General features: G+C 43.6%; 1 protein-coding gene across 1 annotated transcript in view; it reads right to left on the reverse strand.

Moving 5' to 3' along the window:
* PALS1 (protein associated with LIN7 1, MAGUK p55 family member) overlaps positions 1–13,003 on the reverse strand; it is a 282,364-nt gene that overhangs the window by 15,441 nt on the left and 253,920 nt on the right. The gene's annotated exons all lie outside the window — the stretch shown is intronic.

Raw genomic sequence — 13,003 nt, forward strand, 5'->3', positions numbered from 1 at the left:
ATATAAATTATATAAAAAATAATGCCCCCAATGCACTTTTGAACAAAAGGATTTCTTGATAGAAAATAAAAAAAAAATAAAAAATAAAGTTTCTTATCATTCATTGGGAGACAAAAAAAAAAAGTCAGTGAGGAAATTTTTGGCTAAAATTAAACCCTCAGGTGTCATGTTTCACAAAGCCAACTGTGAAATGTTACATACAAAACTAGCATTAGCTGAAGCTACGACATCCAACTGGCAAACATGCACAGAGGAACAGGTACTAGTCTTGCATACCCGAAAGACCAATGCCTGGTGCTGAAAACGTTCTAACTCCTCCGGCAAATATTGTTTAAGAATATAGACATTCCCAATTATCCAAAGCAAATTATTAATCAAAACATAGAAAAACATATCTACCATGATCATTTAGTTCCAACTGTGTACATACAAAGTCAGATTCCCATGCATTAACCACTCCCCCCCCACCCCCAGGCCAATTCTGACATTTCTCTCCTACATGTAAAGATTACTATTTTTTGGCTAGAAAATGACTCAGAATCCCCAAACATTATGTTTTTTTTTTTTTTTTTTTTTAGCAGAGACCCTACAGAATAAAAGAGTGGTCACTGTAATGTCACACGGTATTTGCAAAGCGATTTTTCAAATGCACTTTTGTTAAAAATACACTTTAACCACTTCCGGACCGCCCGCCATCATTATACCGTGGCTCTTTGAAGTGGAATATTGTTGTTATGGCAGCAGCTAGCTGCCATAACCCCGGTATCCACTTCTTCAGTAGGTGGTCCGCTTTGAGATAAAAGTTTTTTCTGTGGCGGGAGAAGCCCCCCCCCTCCTGCCGCCCTCCGCTGCCCTCTGCCGCTTACCGGAGTCGCTGGCAGCGGCGGAGGCGATCAGATCCTGTCCCCTGCTTGGCTGGCTGCCAAGTGAGGGGGAAGATGGCCCCCACCCGGCTCCATACCATTGCAGGGCGGAAGCGATGTCAAAACTTCACTTCCGCCCATAGCTCTTAAAGGGACTTTTTAAAAAAATTTTTAAACAACTTTTTTTTTTAATTGCATTTTTGTGTAAATATGAGATCGAAGGGCTTTTTGACCCCAGAACTCATATTTAAAAGGTCCTGCCATGCTTTATTTTCTATTACAAGGGATGTTTACATCCCTTGTAATAGGAATAAAAGTGACATTTTTTTTTTTTTTAAAGAACAGTGTAAAAAAAAAAAAAAAAAAAAAAGGTAAAATAAATATGAAAAAAAATACCGTCCCGTGGAGCTTGCGTGCAGAAACTAACACAAATATGAGTAGCGCCCACTTATGAAAACTGTGTTCAAACCACACATATTAGGTATCACTGCGATCGTTTGAGCGAGAGTAATAATTCTAGCCCTAGACCTCCTCTGTAACTCAAAAAATGCAACCTGTAGATTTTTTTTTAAACATCACCCATGGAGATTTTTAAGGGTAAAAGTTTGTTGCCATTCCATGAGCGGGCGCAATTTTGAAGCATGACATGTTGGGTATCAATTTACTTGGCGTAACCTCATCTTTTCACAATATTAAAAAAAAATTGGGCTAACTTTACTGTTGTCTTATTTAATTTAAAAGTGTATTTTTTTACAAAAAAAGTGCACTTGTAAGATCACTGCACAAATACAGTGTGACAGAAAGTACTGCAACGACCGCCATTTTATTCTCTAGGGTGTTAAAAAAAAAAAAAAAAAAAAAAAAAACAATGTTTGGGGGTTCTAAGTAATTTTCTAACTTGTTAATAAGTTTGAAAAATAGGCCTGGTCCTTAACCACTTGCTTACTGGGCACTTAAACCCCCCTCCTGTCCAGACCAATTTTCAGCTTTCAGTGCTCTCACAATTTGAATGACAATTACTCAGTCAGGCAACACTGTACCCAAATGATTTTTTTTGTCTTTTTTTCCATACATAGAAATATAGAGCTTTCTTTTGGTGGTATTTGATCACCTCTGGGTTTTTTATTTTTTGCGCTATAAATGAAAAAAGACCGAAAATTTAGAAAAAAAAAACGAACTTTTCTTAATTTCTGTGATAAAATTTTGCAAATTAGTAATTTTTCTTCAAAAATTTTGGTCACAATTTATACTGCTACATATCTTTGGTAAAAATAACCCAAAATTAGTGGAAATAATTTGGTCTGTGTGAAAGTTTTAGAGTCTACAAGCTATGGTGCAAATCATAAAAAATGTATCACATCTGATGTACTGGTGGCCTATCTCATTTCTTGAGACCCTAACAAGCCAGGAAAGTACAAATGCCCCCCAAACGACCCCTTTTTGGAAAGTAGACATTTCAAGGTATTTGGTAAGAGGCATGGTGAGTTATTTGAAGTTTTAATTTTTTCCCACAATTCTTTGCAATATTAAGATTTTTATTGTTTTATTTTTAATTTTTTCACAAAATTGTCATTGTAATAGCTTATTTCTCTCACATGGCATGTGCATACCACAAATGACACCCCAAAATACATTCTGCGACTCCTCCTGAGTATAACGATACCACATGTGTGGGTTTTTTTCACTGCCTGGCCACATACAGAGGTCCAACATGCAGGGAGCGCCATCAGGTGTTCTAGGAACATAAATTACACATCTCATTTCTCAACCACCTATTACTTTTTTGAAGGCCCTGGAGCATCAGGACAATGGAAACACCCACAAAATGACCCCATTTTGGAAAGCTAACACCCCAACGTATAATCTATGAGGCATAATGAGTCTTTTGAACGGTTCATTTTTTTCCTGAAGTTTTTGGAAAATGTGGAAAAAAATGAAAACGCATTTTTTTTTTTGTCCGTTTATAAGACATCTCCAACACATAGCATTTAGATAGCAAAAATGACACCCCAAAATACATTCTGCTACTCCTCCTGAGTATGGCGATACCACATATGTGAGACTTCTACACAGCCTGACCACATACAGAGATCCAACATGCAAGGAACACCGTCAGGTGTTCCAGGGACATATAGCATGCACATACCAAGAGTTACACCCCAAAATACATTATGCTGAGCAAAGGGTTAGTGCAGGCAGAGATATTGTCAGAAGTGCCAAAAATATTGGTCCTGGTAGTAGGTAGGAACATGTGGTGTGGTCAGTGAAACAGGCATGGACATAATGGCAGTAAGTCCTACAGGCAGCATGCAGAAGTAGGGCCTCGTTCAGGACAGAATGGGGACAGGGACAGAGGCTTCTCCCACCCAAATCTCTTTTAAGCCTCTGAGTCTCCAGACCCTAATCTAGGAATGAGAAAAAAAAATAAATGTTTTTTTCTTCATCCAGAAAAACAATTCTGGAGCCCCTCACATATGTGAGACCCCTGTGTTGAATCCCACTAGTCCAGTTGCAGGGTACAAGATCAGTCCAAGAGGCAGGCAAATATGGTCAAACAGTCCAAGGTCAGTTCCAGATCAGGCAGAGGTATATACAGAATCGTTAGACAGAAGCATGGTCGAATAACAGTCCAGAGTCAGTTCCAGATTAGGCAGCGGTATGTACAGAATCGGCAGGCAGAAGCGTGGTCGAATAACAAGCCAGGGTCAGTTACAGAGCAGGCAGTGGCATAAGGGGTGTGAAGGTGTGTGAAGGCAGGAACTGAGGATTACGTTTACCATACTTCACTAATAATTTATTGAAGTATGGTAACGGCGAAAACATTCACCTATGCAGAGGCCTGGTTCGGAAGGACATTGGGCACAGTAATAAGATGTGCCTCTCCTGACTCCTGCTCTGGTACACACCTTACATTTTTTTTGACGTCGTTGGCCTGTTGGTCTAGGAGGGAGTCTATCTGGAAAGTGGCATTCGGAGAGTCAACTAAGAACATCTGATCGGATGTTTTCTGGTGGGCCGTTCGGGAATATAAGGGCAGTGTAAATTTCCTCCTGGTAGCCAAGGAAGCGTTTGGGGTTTTGGGTGGAGTTGCGGTAAATTACATATGAGTTGTATATGGCCAATTGAAAAAAATAAATTGCGACTTTTTTTATACCAATGGTATGTCCGTCTTGTGGCAAGGTATGGTTCCAACATTTGGTCATTGAAGTCGACTCCCCCCATGAACAAATTATATTCATAAACGCATTTTGGTTTTTGGATGGGACAATTTCTTCTAGGGATTTCCACGAAGGTATCATTGTGGATCGAAGAAAACATCCCTTCTGTCCCTCCATTTCACTACCAAAATCTCCTTGTTCCGCAGACTTGCCGTTTCTCCTTTCCTCAACCTCTTATTGACAAGACTTTGAGGAAAGCCCTTCCGGTTCTTTTTTTACGGTGCCACATGCTGGTGTCTTCTTCAGGTGAAGGTTGTGGAACGGGGCAGAGATGTGTAGAAGTTGTCTACATACAGGTGGTAGCCTTTCTCCAGTAGGGAGTATATGAGGTCCCAAACAATTTTCCCGCTTGATCCCAGGAAGTCTGGGCAATTAGGGGGTTGCAGCTGGGTGTCCTTCCCTTCGTACACTTTGAAGGCATACATGTACCCTGTGACTCGGTCACATAATTTGTATACTTTCACCCCATAGTGGGCCCTTTTGCTGGGAATAAATTGTTTGATTTTAAGCCTGCCACTAAATTTAACAAGGGACTCATCCACACATATGTGTTGGTCCGGGGTAAACAGCTGGGGGAATACTTCAGAAAAAAAATTTAGAAGTGGCCGAATTTTGAAAAGCCTGTCATAATTTTTGGTCATTTCTAGGAGGGCACTGGGTGTTATCATTTGGTATCTGGTTCTGAGCATTACCTTGGAGAAGATTGGCATGGGGTGGGTTGACCAATAGGAATTCAAGGTTTTTTTTGGCGAGTCCCACACAAAATGTGAGACCTAAAAAAACCTTCAACTCCTCCACTGTTAGGTCTCTCCACTCATAGGGACGGGCATAATAGGATGTTGGATTATTTAAAATAAATTGCTGTGCATAAAGGTTGCACTGGGCCACAATTGTTGATAGCATGTCCTCTGTAAAAATTAAATAAAAAAATTGATTGGGGAAAAATTTTTCGTGTCCACCTGGACTCCTGGCTGGGCAATGAAAGGGGGAATGTTGGCTTCTCCTGAATTAGGAGAAAGCCACAAGGGGTTCTGAAAGGCATAGGGAAGGCTGGCATGGGTCCTTGGCCTTTCTTGCCGAGGTACTGCGGTGCTAGTGGATGCCACTGCCTCCTCACTAGAACGCCTTCATTTGGCGGGCCGAATATCTTCCTCCTCTGAGTCACTCAGTGTTCCATTACTGAGGACTGGCTCATAAATCAGAGTTTGAAATGGAATCCGAACAAGAGAGCTCCCCGTTGCTCTCGTCGGCCTGGGAAAGTATCTGGTACACCTCCTCGGCGATAAAGCCTCTTTTCGACATACTTGCTGGTGGTGATGCAACTACACAGGTGTGTGCTAAGCCTGCACTAATGAGGTGGTACTAATGAGCACAGATGGGCACTGAGGTGACACAGGGGGGCACTGATGAGGTGGCACAGAGGGGCACTGATGAGGCGGAACAGATGTGCACTGATGAGGCGGCACTGATGAGGCTGCACAGATGTGCACTGATTACACAGATATGCACTGATGAGGTGGCACAGATGAAGCTGCACAGATGGGCACTGATTGATTGCACAGATGTGCACTGAAGCGGCACAGATGGGCACTGATTTAATGCACAGATATGCACTGAGGTGGCACAGATGGGCACTGATGAGGTGGCACAGATGGACACTGATGAGGTGGCACAGATGGATACTGATTGCACAGATGGGCACTGATGAGGTGGCACAGATGTGCACTGATGAAGCTGCACAGAGGTGGCACTTATGAAATGGCGCAGATATGCACTGATGAGATGGCACAGATGGGCACTGAGGTGGCACAGATGGGCACTGAGGTGGCACAGATGGGCACTGATTTATTGCACAGATGTGCACTGATGAGGTGGCACAAATGGGCACTGATGAGGCGCCACAGATGGGCACCGATGAGGTGGCACAGGTGGGCACTGATTGCAGATGTGCACAGATGTCTGGACACTGATCACCAATGGCACAGATCCCACTGCACTGATGGGGCACTGTTTAAGCACTTTTTTATCACTGTAAAAAATTTTTTTTTTCACTCACTGGAGCACTGAAGGCACAGATCGCTGCAGATATCCTCTCTCTCCTCACACACGGTCTCTGTGTGAGGAGAGAGAGCCGTCAATGAGAGATGATCTCATATGTTTACATTTGAGATCATCTCTCATTCACACCGCCAATCGCGCTGTAAACGGCCGCTGTGATTGGCCGTTTACAGCGATCTGTGACTGGCTGTGTCCAAGGGAGACGGCCAGCACAGAATTTCCCCGATGCGCGCTCATGACGGGGAACGAGGAAAGGGGAGGACGTCCTATGACGGCCTCCCGGAAATTGAGGTCCGCGCTGTAGCCGTCATTCGGCTATGGCCCTGACCTCAAGTGGTTATGTGGTTAATGAGTTTTAATATAGAAAAAAAAGAACAATAAATTACGGTAAATTATAAAAGATGTTATACCGTGTAAATAGATACCTAACAGGTCACGCGTTAAAATTGTGCGTGACCGTAGAATGGTGCCAAATTACGGTACTTAAAAAGCTCTATAGGCACTAGAATTATTGCTCTTACTATAACGTTTGCAGCAATACTTCACATGTAGTACGAACACCGTTTACATATATGGGCACAACCTACGTATTCGTTTGCTTCTGCATGCCTGTACGAGGAGATGCGAGCACGTAAAAATTATTTTTCTATATTAACACTGTCGCTTTAATTTTTTTTGAACATTTTTATTCCTATCACAAGAAATGTAAACATTCCTTGTGACAGAAATAAGGCATGACAAGTCCTCTTTATGGAGACATCTGGGGTCTATAAATATGAATGAAAAAAATGAGAAAAAAAACAAACATTGCTCTCTGCTTTCTAGAAAAAAATGGCAGTCAAAGCCAGAACATCATGACGTCGCTTCCGGCCGCTCCAGGATCATAGAGATGGCCGGGTACCATCCAGTCTTCAACCAGCTCTGTGGTAACCCGCCGCCAGATTGGATCTCGGGCTCTCCGATCGCATGGGAGAGCCCAGAGAGATGCCGATGGGATGAGGTAATCAGCCGCTAGGATGGCTTTTACACTAGAGGGAATCGCTGGGTACAGGAAGGAATTCCACCCAGGAGAAGCTGAACCTGGCTGGGGCGACAAACGGTAAGGGATTCCTCGCGATTTCAGTCCTGATCAGGTGAGGAAAAAAAGGAGAATGCTGTGAGCCAGGTCTGTCTTTGATTTATAGTTAACCAGTCCTATCAGGTTGTGGGGGCAGAGTCACAACCCATATGTATGCTGCCATGATGCACCAGGGAACAAGGATATCTGGATGATGCCTGTAGCTGCAGACATCATCTAGATATCGCCACTTCAAGTCCATGACGTCATACGTCATGTGGACGAGAAGTGGCTAAAATACACACACCCCTTGAGTGTGAAGTATGAAAAGCATTGTGAGTATCTAATGTAAAGAATCTTTCACAAATGGAGTCTCTTGAAGACATTATCATAGGGGTCTCTCTGGCCAAGGCATGAAAAAGAGCCTGATGCTATTGGCAGATGCTCACAAAAAATTTCTAAAAGTCTGGTAACCCTGGATATTATACTCCAGCTCCTCAAGTTTGACAATTTGTTGCTTACCAATTGTAAGACATTTACTACCGTGACCCTCTGGGATTTCCCCCCTCTCCCTGTTTTTTCCCTTCTCTCCCTTCTTTTCTCTACAGCTGACCTACACAATATCCCTCTTTGATCGTTCCCTTTTCTATGGCTGCCTCCCAGTCTATAGCTGCAACCTACAACTGGGCATCTGCTTTTGTTATAATAATGACAGAAATGAACCCAGAGCATTTTTCTTATACGAACCTTGAATTTATGACATTTTGATACTCTAAGAGATTGTGAATCTCCCCTGAGAAGAGATGCAAATTTTCTGTTACATTTTGCTACAGTGATAAAACTAGTCACTATCTATAGGAGGCTGGCTTCTTACTGTTTTTTTTAATGTACCTACTGTACTTGTTTATATTCTCTGTACATGCTTTGCACCACTGAAACTGACAAACTTTTGTAAAAGACAAAGATCCTTTCTTGAGAGGCTCCCAAAGACCACGAATGTACCAAGAGACACAAATAAAAGTTTAAGCTAAAACCATATTGAGAAATTTACAAAAATACCTCAAAAAGCTGCCCAAAAATCTGAAAGTTAAATGGCACATCACTACAAAAAGTAAGAGAGTGCCTGTGAGACAAAAAAGGCATTGCTAAACTGAATAAAAAAAGGAGTAATTATACAACTTATAGAGATATCTGTGAGATTTGTCACAAAGGCCAAACCGGTTTAGATTTAGAATATAGTGACTTTCCAAAAAAACAAAAACAAAAAAACAATAAACAAAAAAACAATAAACAAAAAAGCGAACATAAAAAAAACTGGAGATCAACCCCCATCTAATCTCCACATGAAAGTACATGTCAATAGTGTAAAAAAAGTGGCTTGACCTTTTACTAATTTTGGTAACAAATTAGTATATTGTGTGCATGTTCAGACTCAGAAAAATGGGATTTTTTTGTTACTCACTGTAAAATCCCTTTCTCTGAGACCATTGACGGACAGACACAGCTCTTCTGCATCTTGACCATAGGTTTATATTGCCACCTAGAGGAGTGGGACACTAGGCAGAAAAGAAACAGCACTGCCTATGGGCAGTCCTAGCTGGTATAAACCCCTTCTGCTATAGGCAATCCAGTTCTTAACAAAGCAGTGTCAGAAACAAGGAACCCTAAAGAGCAGCCAGCCAAACAAAACATCCGAAAATGCAACGCATTAACGTTGTAAAATTTGTAAAAGTGTGCACAGAAGGCCAGGTAGCCGCTGCTTGGCCAACCTGAGACACAGATGCCAAAAAGCACAAAAAGGCACTAATTGTCCTAGTGAAGAGTGCTGGAATGGGGAAGGGAGGAGCCCGCATCTTAATAATGTATGCCCGAACAAGCATCTGCCAGATCCAACAGGAAAAGAAGGCAGAGGAAGCTGTCAGGCCTTCCCCTTGGTTGTCTGTGAACATAAGAGAGAAAACTGAGTTCCAGCAGTAGGCCGCAGCAGAAGGGCACACACAAACCACCTGGAAAAAATCCAATCAGTGCAATGCAACCTACTGAGGCTGCGGACACAAGACAGGAGGACAATGTCTTAAGGAAGGTGAGAATCCAACACTGCCTATGGTAGGGAGGAGGGGCACAGATGAATAAACACCTTTAAACTTGATAAAACCAAATGGGGACGTTTACAAAATAAGGCCACCAGTTCAAAGGCCCACCGCGCAGCAGTAATGTCAATGAAGAAGGCAACATTTGTAGAAGGAGCAAGCAGGGGAATGTCCCAAAACACTCTCCAAAGGCTGCTGGAAAACTAAAAAGTAATTCCCCAGCGGTAACAGGAAGCACACGGTGGATGCCAGACAAGCTCCTGGAAGAAAGGCGCGAGGAGGAAGTACATGGCTAAGGGACGCTGAAATAAAAAGGCAGTAGGGGCAGAAAACTGGATCAGCAATGGTATTCAAGGCAAACTTCGGTCAATGCCATGTCAAAGTAAAGGGCAACCCCACCAAGCAGGGACATGGGTGGACACCCAGAGCCATGCGCCAGCCAAATTAAGTCATTCAGGAGCGATGTAATTGCCTCCAAGAGGCAGATTCTCGAGCCTCCACAACCTCCTGTTCCTCATTGTCAGGCTGTCAAGAGCCATGGAATAAAAATCCAAAACAGAAAGCAGGCCATCCTCCTGGAGAGAGGACTGCCAGGGGGCATCCGACCAGCTGCACCATTACGGAGTACCACAGACCAACCTAGAGATACCATAAGGAAAACCCTTCGGCCTACAGCCTACGATCCTGTGCAGCAGGAGAGGGAGCAGAATGGAGAGGAGGAAAGGCGTAAACAAACTATACTGGTTTCACAATGTCTTCTACTGCTTCCAACGCATCCGCCAGGGGACCCGCACTGATGCCACCACCGCAGGTAGAACGCCATAACATCCACATCAGGGGTTGTTCAGCGTTGGCGGCTCTAATTAACCACTTCAGCCCCAGAAGGATTTACCCCCTTAATGACCAAGCCATTTTTTGCAATTCTGTCAATATGTAGTATTCTACATATTTTTGGGGAAAAAAAGCGTATATTAATTAGTTTGCAAAAAAGTTATAGCGTCTACAAACTATGTGATAGATTCATGGGCTATTTTTTTAAATAGTTTTTACTGGTAATGGCGACAATCTGCGATTTTTAGTGGGACTGCGACACTGTGGCAGACAAATCTGACCCCAAGTGACACTTTTAGGGGACCAGTGACATTATTACAGTGATTAGTGCTAAAAAAAATGCACTGATCAATGTATAAATTACACTGGCAGGGAAGGGGTTAACAGTAGGGGCTATCAAGAGGTTAACTGTGTTCCCTGTGTGGGGGATGGGCTTACTGGGACAACACAGAGATCGCTTTTCCTGATCACTAGGTACAGCCGATCTCCGTGTTGTCCCCTGTTTAGAACAGGGATCCGCCTTGTTTACAAATCCCCGGTCTGCCTCTCTGTACCGAGATCGCAAGTGGTTGGTGGACATAGAGTCCGCCGGACCCAAGGGCGCCCACTGTATCTCATGCACAGCACAGATATGTTGGTTTGCGCAGCCGAGCCACCTTGCCGCAGTATATATGCGGATGGCGGTCGGCAAGTAGTTAAACATGTCCAGGTACAGGGACCATTTGCCCTAATCCAGCATTGGACAACAGACAACTTGCCTGCCAAGTCTCAATGTCAGGAAACATGCATGGCGGAGAGCACCAGAACATGCTGTACCACCCATCGCAAGAAATGGGAAACATCCAGTTGGGAGGAGGAGAACCCGCTGCCAGCCAGGGTACCGCTGTGACGGGGACAACAGGAGCCTGGACATAAGCGCCCCTGCGAGACGTTTAACCTGCCAGCCGCCCCAGTCCGGAATGGGGCATGTGGTGGCGGACCCAGCACTAAGCTAAAGGTCTGCTCGCTGGCCAGGCTGGGGTGACCACTGGATCTAGATTATCCAGCCCGGCTGTTAAATGCAGATCTCCGCAGGAAAATTCCAAGGAAAAAAAGAAAAAGGAAAAAAAAACTTGTGGAGCCAGGAGGTCTCCAGCAGGGAACTAGGTCCTTACTCCTGACACTAGGCACAAAGAACTGGATTGCTAATAACAGAGAGAGTTTTATACCAGCTACGACTGCCCATAGGTGGTGCTGTATTACTTTTCTGCCTAGTGTCCTACTCCTGTAGGTGGCGATATAACCCTATGGTCAAGATTCAGAAGAGCTGTGTCCGCCCCACTAAATAAATGTAACTAAGTAATGTGCGGTCTTGAAAAGGAAGTGGGGGCAATGACCACTTGAAAGGTCCAGAATCCATCAAGCTGCTCATCACTACTGAACAATTAAACCTGCTTTAGTCGACTATCCTACTGAGCTGGAAAGGGACCTCAGGGCCCACTGTAGCCACCTGGCTTTAACAGATTAATAATAGTTTACCTCTATATAAGCTCACCTATGAGCTACGAAAGGGACCTAGTCTTTGACAAATTATGGAGTAGATGGATATCCAGCCCTCTTATCCTGATGTCCTTAGGTTTTAGAAGACTATTCTATATTGCTGCTGTATGACTCAGTGACCTGAAGTATGCTGCTGTATCCCTGACATTTGTGAGATCTGAATGCTGTAACTACGTTCTTAATAATGTACACTTTGCATGTGAGACTTAGGAGGCACAGTCTGTTTTTTAGCTGCGGTTGTAGCCTTTGTTAGTTGTTCATGCAAAACTTTCAATAAAACGTATCTTTAAAAAAAAAAAAAAAAAACTGCTTTAGTCGTATTTCCTAATTTTGTTTTGCTTTTATTTTTTTACTTTGACCTGTACAAAGTGAATGACCTATTTAAATGTTCTAAAAGGAAACAAAGCCTTTGAAAAGCCATGTGTGCTTAGAAATCTGTGACCGATGCCTCAAACTTGACTTAGGCCCCTTTCACACGATCGGACCTTTCAGGTCCGCCTGTCAGTTTTGACGGCGGACCTGAACGGGCACTCCATTTTAGTCTATGGAGCGACGGATGTCAGCGGAGACATGTCCGCTGACATCCGACCCGGACCGATCCGCAAAAAGCAGACAGATGGCCCTACATCCGGACATGCTGTCCGATTTCATCTGATCCCTCCATAGGCAGCAGCGGCGCCTGACAAGCCCCTCCCCGCTCAGTGAGTGGAGAGGGACCTGTCATCCGCCGAATCAGTGGAGATCAACGGAGAGATCTCCCGCTGAGCCGGCGGACCGAGGCGGACTCCGTGGAAGCCTAAATGCAAGCTCTAGAGCTATCATTCTTATATTTGCTCTACCTGCTCAGCAAAAAAAAACATGTGCTTATCCCAGTGTCCAGTAACAAAAGAAGCATAAAAATGGCATTACAGGAACATGCAACCTCAATTTCAGGTCAGCTATGGCAGATCACATACGTTTTTTTTCCCGTTAAACTCAAAGAAAACAAAACACTCACCATCTCTTTTTTCTATTAGAATTTAAAAATGCTGGTCATACTTCATTTGACATGCTCTGCATGCACCAACCTGAATTGTTGCATTTACATAATGCGCTGTATCGATTTGCACTGTACAACATCCAAATACAGCCCGGTTCACATTGGTGCGACATGTGCTCCAACTGAGAGCATATGGCTCCGACTTAGAAAAAGGTTCCTGCACTACTTCTGGTCTGACTTCATGCCGAAGTCGCGCTGAAATGTTGGCTTCGAAGATGAGGCAATGTGAACCAGGCCTAACTTGAAACCTGTAAAGAAAGCTTTCATCTTGTGCTCACAGACCTCATACTGCAAGTCATCTAAAAGTG

Source organism: Aquarana catesbeiana, linkage group LG13, assembly GCF_042186555.1.
Source record: "Aquarana catesbeiana isolate 2022-GZ linkage group LG13, ASM4218655v1, whole genome shotgun sequence".
Taxonomy (NCBI): domain Eukaryota; kingdom Metazoa; phylum Chordata; class Amphibia; order Anura; family Ranidae; genus Aquarana; species Aquarana catesbeiana.